General features: G+C 40.1%; 1 non-coding gene across 1 annotated transcript; it reads right to left on the bottom strand.

The window, feature by feature from the left end:
• Positions 1 to 1022: 1022 nt before the first annotated feature.
• Positions 1023 to 1132, bottom strand: LOC129402888 (U6 spliceosomal RNA). Its single transcript, XR_008628916.1, has one exon. It is a non-coding gene; the product is annotated as a U6 spliceosomal RNA (small nuclear RNA).
• Positions 1133 to 8326: the final 7194 nt, after the last annotated feature.

Genomic DNA, 8326 nt, shown 5'->3' with positions numbered 1-8326 from the left:
ATAACATCAGGGACCAAACCTTTTATCTGCAGCACAATCCTTGCTGTAGTTTCTCCCTGCTCCAACCCAAGCTCCCTCCTCTTCATTTATCTCTGCTCTTTCTTTCCTTCATTTAATGGTTGTGATCAGTACCTAGAACTTTATTTTTTTTGGTTTTTGGGTCACACCTGGCGATGCACAGGGGTCACTCCTGGCTCTGCACTCAGGAATTACTCCTGGAGGTGCTCAGGGGACCATATGGGATGCTGGGATTTGAACCCAGGTCGGCCGAGTGCAAGGCAAATGCCCTACCCGCTGTGCTATCGCTCCAGCCCCAGTACCTAAAACTTTTATTTAGTTTTGAACTTGACAGAACCTAGAACATTTTTTTTTACTTATTTTCTTTCACCTTTTCAAGTCCCCTTTTGAGTCCAGGAGTCTTTCCTCAGATATGTTTGCACAATGAAAGGTTAGATCACCTGATGGCCTCTTCTGCCCATCTCTTCAAAGTGACATCATGACATCATACTTTTCCTTCTCACGGGACACTAACTAAATCCCTAGTTGTCTTTCTCTCTGTGTGACTATTGTTTACCCATCATTATATAGATTATTTCTTTAGGTACAAAATGTATCATACTGTCATATTATATATCATTTAAACATTAAAATATAGATATTTATTTATATGCATATGTAGTTACATCACAAATGGGGACAAAATCAGAAGTCAGGACTATTTCATTTGAAAAATTTTGTTTTCTCTTAGTTTAAGAGAAAAAAGATCTCTATTTTCAGACAAGTTGATCTTTGCTCATTAGGAGATGGAAGTGGCTAAGGAGGTTAGGTATGTTCCTCGGCTCTGGGATCAGGGTAAACATTATTCAACATCTCCTGTTCCAGATCCAGCTTGTCCAGGCCTTTTACCTGCAGCACAATCCTTGCTATAGTCTATCCCTGCTCTGACCCAAGCATCCTCCTCTTCGCTTACCTCTGCTCTTTCTTTCTTTCATGCATCTAATGATTTAATCATTTAATCATTTAGTGATCAGTACAACAGCATTTAATATAGGCTTCAATACAAAGCGCAGGGGCCATGCTAATCTTCTCTGTATCGTTTCAGTTTCAGTATATGTGCTGCCGAAGTGAGCACTTCCTGTCACAAATAAAACATATTAGAGTTTCCATGAAGTAGACCTCCATTTTGGAGTAGGCCCAGTAATGTCAGCCAGAGGGTAACCTCTCCCAGGATGGTAGAGAACAGCACTAAGAAAGTGAAAGTACAAAAGTGTTTTATCCTAAAAGGGGGATATTTATTGGCTTTATATTAGAAAATCGTATGTACCTATAAGATAAATAAAAATTCACCCCCCAAAATTTCTATAGATAGAGAAAAACCAACTAGTTTGATCTAGAACATTCAGTATAAATGGATCTAAGAAATCTCAGTAGAAAGACATACAAATGTAGTCATCATAGATTCCTTAAATAAATAGCCTCATTAGATCACCCCTTTTATCAACACTCCCAGTCAACATTTTATTTCTTCTCTCCCACTTAAAGCTGAGCATCTAACTAGATAATTAATGGAACCCTTTAATGTATGAAAGATAGAAATTAAACGGAACAAAACATCTTAGAGAAAGCACATATTTGTAAACAGAAATAATCGAATCACTAACTGTCTTAGGGAATTAGATAATATAGTTATGAAGCAAAAAGGAGAGACTATAAAATGGCAATCTGTTTTTTAAAAGAGCACAGCGGGTAGGGCATTTGCCTTGCACTCGACCAACCCGGGTTCGATTCCTCCATCCCTCTAGAAAAGCCTGGCAAGCTACCAAGAGTGTCCCGCCCACACAGAGAGCCTGGCAACCTACCCGTGGCATATACGATATGCCAAAAACAGTAACAACAAGTCTCACAATGGAGACAGTTACTGGTGCCCGCTTGAGCAAATCGATGAACAGTGCTACAGTGCTATGTAGTAGCATTCTTTGTACTAGGCTCAATAATCTCTCCATGTTTCTATACAGATCCAATGAAGTGTGAGAACAATAAGCCCAAAGAGAAAGGTAGGCCCATACCTCTAGGATTTACACAATTTTTAAATGAGCAAGAGTGTGTAAGAACTAGGACTGAAGAGATAGTTTGGTGGGTAAGGCACTTGCCTTGCATGCGGCCAACCTAAATTTAAATCCTGGCACCCAATATCATGCCCCACCATGACTGAACTCTTTACTCAGTCATTGGGTTTATTCAGGCACAGAGCCATGAATAAACCCTAAGCACTGGTGTGGCCCCAACAACAACAACAACAACAAAGAGTGTGTAAGAACTAAGTTCTAAAGCTGTTGTCTGTATTTACCTAGATTCAAAAAAAAAATGTTGAAAGAAACTTTAGGTGTCAAACTCATATTTCCATATAAAAAACAAGCCTCAGGGTGGCCAATGAGCCAGGGTCAAAGTTGCACAGAAAGACACGACAGAGCATGGCATTTGATGCCTGCTCTTCTGAGCACTATTCTACCTAATGTGCTGCCAGGGCAACGTATGAACCTGTGAACAATATCGCCCATTGCTTTGTAATTTTGGATTCAGAACGGTTTTTGTGCCTCTCTGTTGCTGGAGGCCACCAATGGAGTGATTTGCGAAGTTTTATGATGAACATCGGCACTTGAATAATGACCATTCAGGCAACCGGTAGCTTGGGATATTGACTGCCTACATGTTGACTGTCTGCACTGTGCATTTGTCCTCTTAGTCCTTCCTCACCACTATTCTGCAGGTAGATGTTGTTCAGCCCTGAGGAAATTGGGACCCCGGGAAGGTTAAATATGACCAGTGTTCAATCAGATTCAGACCAGCACCAAGATCTGTCTCACTGGTGGAGGGATGAATACTCGATCATTGTATGACTGAAACACAAACACAAAAATTTGTAAGTATGTAACTTCCTCACAGTGATTCACTATTAAAAAGTAAAAATAAAATAAAGTAGTAACATATAGGTATTAAAATTTTTAAAAAAATAAAGAACATATGTGTTTTGTTTGTTTTTACTTGTAAAAAGAATATGTGTTTTTCCTTGGGCCATACTGCTTAATTCATGCTCAGAACCAATTTCTGGAGTAACTGACAAAAAGCAAGGTAAAAAGAATGGGAGGGAAAAAGCCCAGGGGTATAGATAAAGAATTTGCAAGGAGCAAAAGCGTAAGATTTATGGAAAGAAGTAAGTGGACAAAAAATTGAGGGAGAGTTCTATGGGTTAGAGGAAAAGCAGTGTGAAAAAGTAAATAAAATTCTTAATTAAAAATTAGTTTTATCATATAGTTTGGTATCAGATTATTAGAAAAAGATTTCTTGTCTTAAAAATGTCAAAATAAGGCAAAATGGACTTTTCATAATTTCTTTCACTTTATGACATTCTTGAAGAGACAAAATATAGTTACTAAGGGCCCAGGGTGGGGATGTGGCTTACAGAGCACCAAGACTTTTATTTTATTTTATGATGAATTCATAGTAATTAGCAAGTTTTATATATATATATATATATGTATGAAAAGCTATTCTTTTTGTTTATTTGTTTTATTTTGGGGCCACACCTGGCAGTGCTCAGGGGTTACTCCTGGCTTGCTACACTCAGAAATAACTCCTCGCAGTGCTCAGGGGACCATATGGGATGCCAGGTATCAAACCTGGGCCAACCACATGCTAAAAAAATGCCCTACATGCTCTACTATCATTCCTGCCCCCCACCCCACACCCCCACTAAAAGCTTTTCTTATGTCTCTTACTCCTTTTGAATCTTCTTACTAAGGAACTTTTACCCTTGCACTGATTAAAAAGGAAGAACATTGCTATGATTTTCTGTTTAATATTAAATCATGAAAAATTCTATCATTCCTTTAGATCGTAAACATGGTCCAGTCATTAAAAAGTCCTGGGACATTTTTGAGAGACATATCAGTTCTGCATCCTGATTATAATGGTGGTTTGAAGAATCTTGAAATGTGATCACACTTCAGTAAAAGGCAATTGTATTGAGTGTCCTTATAGACAATAAAACAAAATGCTATCAAGCAAGGCACAGAAACGTTGATGACTACTTGGCTTAAGTGCACAAGGATACCAAAGTCTCCTTGAATTGACCTGCTCTTCTTTTGTTATCTATTTCCTCTCAAAGGAAAGCTGGGTCCAGCTGAAGGCTCTGGCACCTGTGGAAGTCTAGACTTTCACTAGCCCGTGGCCTTTCTCATGGAGCAGAGAGACCAAAGTGAGTGGAGGTGATAGGACAAATCCTTGCAGGTGGGAATGTACATCTCTCTAACAATGTATTTGTTTCAGGGGAGAACTCTATCATGCCAACGTATGAATGACATTTCTTCTAAACCATTGTGTTATGAGATAAAATGCTGGTAATGAGTCTCTAAAACAGAACATTCCTCTAACGTAGCATTAAATTACCTCTTGCAAATATAACAGTAAATGCTACCATGTACTGATTGCCTACTCTAAGAATCATCCCTTTTCTCTCTATGCCTGGGTTATTTCTTCCTAATAATCAGACACTAAACAAGGGGAAAATATTGTGCAGAGAAGGGAATTAAAGCTTAGAGAGGTGACCCCAGTTGCACAAGGTTATAGGTTTCTCCTCGGTCAAACCCAGGTTTTAGTCTGGGTCTTAAACCCCAGGAGCTGGGGTTTAGTTCAAATTCTTCCTTTGAACCACATGGCCACTGCAGCTGGAGCCATCATTCTAATGAAGCAGCCCTTTTCCCCCACTGACCACCACAGGCAACCCTATTTTCCACTATGTGCATTTTGTCTTACTTCTACCTTCGTGCTAATTCTGCCCCCATGCTTACCCATTTTGAAAGGGAGATTTGTCCTTGCTTTGAATCCATTTCATTCCTATCATCTTTCCATCTTGTGCGTTTGGAACCACCTCCATTACCTTGGAAACAGGACAGGAACTTATGATGCTGGAATAAGATTATCTCCTGGCACTCTTTATTGTTACCCACACTTGTCCCTATAGACCTGGTGACAAATGGTGATCATGTTTTTAGGTTTGGAATAATGCAGGGAGAAATTTAGTCCTTCTCTTATCAAGCTCCAGTGATTAGCGATTTGTTAAGGCTGACTTATAAATCTAGTCTGTGGTCCTTCACATGTGTACAGCAGTAGGAACTGGGAACTTGTTAGAAATGCAGATTCTCACACTTACTAAATCAGAAACTCTGGGGTTTGTGCTCAGCACTTTAGAAGCACTAAGTTCTACATTTCCAGCAAGTGTCCAGGTGATGCCAGAGCTGTTAAACCACACTGATATTGAGAATTGAGAACTGCTTGTTAAATATAGGTCCCATGGGCCCTCTCTCAATCTACTGATCACAGTGTTCAAAGGACAGGGATTTGGAAGACGATAGCCATGGGACACTGTGTTCTGCATCACTGACAACCCTTTTGCAAACTTGGGACACATTCTGTAATTTCAGAACTTACACATGCTAAATAATAAAGAAGAGACAAGAATGGGGCAGCTCTTTTGAAAGGCATGAGACAAAGGTAAACCTGCTAAATGGTAAAAGGACCCAGTGGGTATGAGTGGAGACTCAGAAAACAAGAGTTTTGACTCAACAATGAGTAAGTTGCAGAGCTCAAGACTGCTCATCTCCCATACTCATAAAAGGCAAACGAGGGGCTGGAGCAATAGCACAGCAGGTAGGGCGTTTGCCTTACCTGCGGCCGGCCCGGGTTTGATTCCCAGCATCCCATATGGTCCCCTGAACACTTCTAGGGGTAATTCCTGAGTGTAGAACCAGGAGTAACCCCTGTGCATCACCAGATGTGACCCCAAAAAGCAAAAAAAAAAAAGCAATCAAATTTTCTGACTGTGAAAATTAACCTTCCTTTGTTAGTTTTGATAAATAATTAGGAATATTTGTCAAACCGCTCATGTATGAGAACTTTGTATGCAATTTCTCTTTTAAATTTATCCCAAACAGTGCTTGAAAATTTGGGATTATTTCTCTCTCTTTGAGCAGATGGTTCTGAAAAGACCGAGCAACTTGAAGTCATGTGTCAGTATCTAAATACAGGTCAGTGCTAATGCAACCTGTCCCTTGCATGGCTTGCTCTCTTGATATACATTCTCATCAAAGGCTCCAGAGTGGAAGTTCCACGAGGGACCTGGCCTAACTCTCTGTGAGCTCAGTACCAGATTTCTTCCTTCATGGCCTCAACTTTGAACAATATCCCAGCTGGATCTCTCCACTCTTTAGATGATCCTTCAGAGAATTGCCTAATAGACGTAAGCTGCTCCACCATTCACCTGCTGTTTCCCTTCTCTCCAGGGTGCTCCCTTGTGTGGTGGCAGTCCCTGGAAAGGGCCTGGCCACCACTTCATTAGGCCCATTAGCTTCCTCCTTTTGCTGCAGAGGGATTTAGTCATGTATTTATTCTCAGCGCGCTCCTTTTTCTTTGATCTTCCAGAACGGCCACTTCAATTTAGGTTTCTACCTGGACATGATAAAATTCCAAGCATGTTCTCAACTCCATCCTGGGTTTCAAGGTGTATTAGTTTAAAGAATTCCTCTCCATTCCGAGGAAACGATATTGGTTTGAGCAATGCCAGAGAGTCGGAAGTCCCAGACTCACAGTGGGTAAGACGTTAGAATTTCAAACTCTTAATCCTATTGATTTCTCGTCCTTTTGATCTTTTCAGAGCTTGTCCAGAGAGTAGAGTTTGGGTAATTTGGAGGGGGTCCTGATTGACTCTGGTTTTATTATGACCTGTTTATGTCATTTAATTAGTAAGAAAAGCAGCCACCTGCTGGCAAACCACGAAAGACATCCTTTCTGCTTCTGCTGTTTCCAAGCTCAAGAAATTACTTGGAGTTTAGAGAAGTAACCGAATGAAACCATCAGCCAGGATGAATCTTGTTTTACCTTTAAGCAAGTGCCAATCTTCCTTTGCAGAGTACACTATGAAAAGAATAACCAAGACACAAGACACACACGGTTCTTTTCCAGGACAGGGAAGGGAGAGAAAGGCTACATTTTCTGAATGTTCAGATTGTGCCAGCCTCTTAACTCACTTAATCCTTTCAATAGCTTTGGTAGATCTATTATCCCCATTTTACAGATTAGAGAGCCGAGTCTCAGGAGTTAAGATACATGCCCAAGTTCAAACAGTCAGAAAATGATAAACTGGTTGGGATAAGAACTCAAGTCTGTCTTATTTTAAAGTCATTCTGCTTTCATGCTACGTTGGTTGGACAATTTCTTAAAGCATCCCGCCCCTCCCACCCCCAAAATAAGAAATTTTGCCAGCTGCTTTTATTGTTTTGCTGTTTCTATGTTTCTATTTATTTTCCTTTTAAAAATGTATTCCATTTTATGGGGGGATGTAGAATCTCCCAAGTGATGTTCAGGAGGCCTGGGAAACCCTCAGTTATTCTCACCCACCCCTGCCATGGTTCATTCAATATAAGAACTAGTGGGTACTGTGGTACTTGAGCCCTGTGGTACTAGAGGTTTCCTGGGTCATCCAGGAAGTGTTCTGGAGCCTTCAGGGACCATTCTGAGTTTTAAAGTTACTCTGTCAAATGAGAGCTGATGGGACAATAGAGCATGCGGTAATCAGAAGAGATAGGTGCAACAGTATAGGCGGCCCTGTCCCCGTCCTCATTACTCCATTCACACACAGCGTTGCAGAAGCCCTGGGAGGGCAGAATTCCAGTGGAAGCAGGACATGGAAGTTCAGGGGATTTAAGATTGAAAACAAGAAGAGTAGGTTGGGAGTTTACAGCTTTCTGTGTAAGACCATGCTTTCTGGGTGAATTTGTTTCCAATGCAGAAAGCAGTCAATGACGTTCTGAGAAAAGAACATCAAGGAACGTTATCCATCTTCTTAGGATGTTATTTCTCTAACTTAATATTTCCATTGAAATGTTGAAACCAAAGGAAAGGGAATAGAGGACTACTCAATTCCTTTTCTTTATTCTTCCCCTACTCATCAGTAAGCTGCAGGCACAGAGTACAGGTAAAAGGTATTGCATAAAGACAATTCAGTTGATTCTGTACAGTTTGCACTGGCCCAGTAAGAAGGAAATATACAGGCATAAGGAATACAAAAGGCTGTGTATGATTCCAGCAATGAGCCAACTATTTATATATAAGCACTTAAAACTGGCATGATACAAAAATGAGAGGTAAAATTCACAATAATAATTTAATTTAATCTATTTTTTAGGAAAAAAATAAGAGAGTAAATAAAAAACACCATGATAATTTAAGAGAAAGAGAGAGAAAGGAGAAAGAGATTCATGTAAGAAAAAAC

Source organism: Sorex araneus, chromosome 2, assembly GCF_027595985.1.
Source record: "Sorex araneus isolate mSorAra2 chromosome 2, mSorAra2.pri, whole genome shotgun sequence".
NCBI classification, from domain to species: domain Eukaryota; kingdom Metazoa; phylum Chordata; class Mammalia; order Eulipotyphla; family Soricidae; genus Sorex; species Sorex araneus.
Note: the sequence above shows the minus strand (reverse complement) of the source record. Positions and strands in the feature narration are given on the sequence as shown.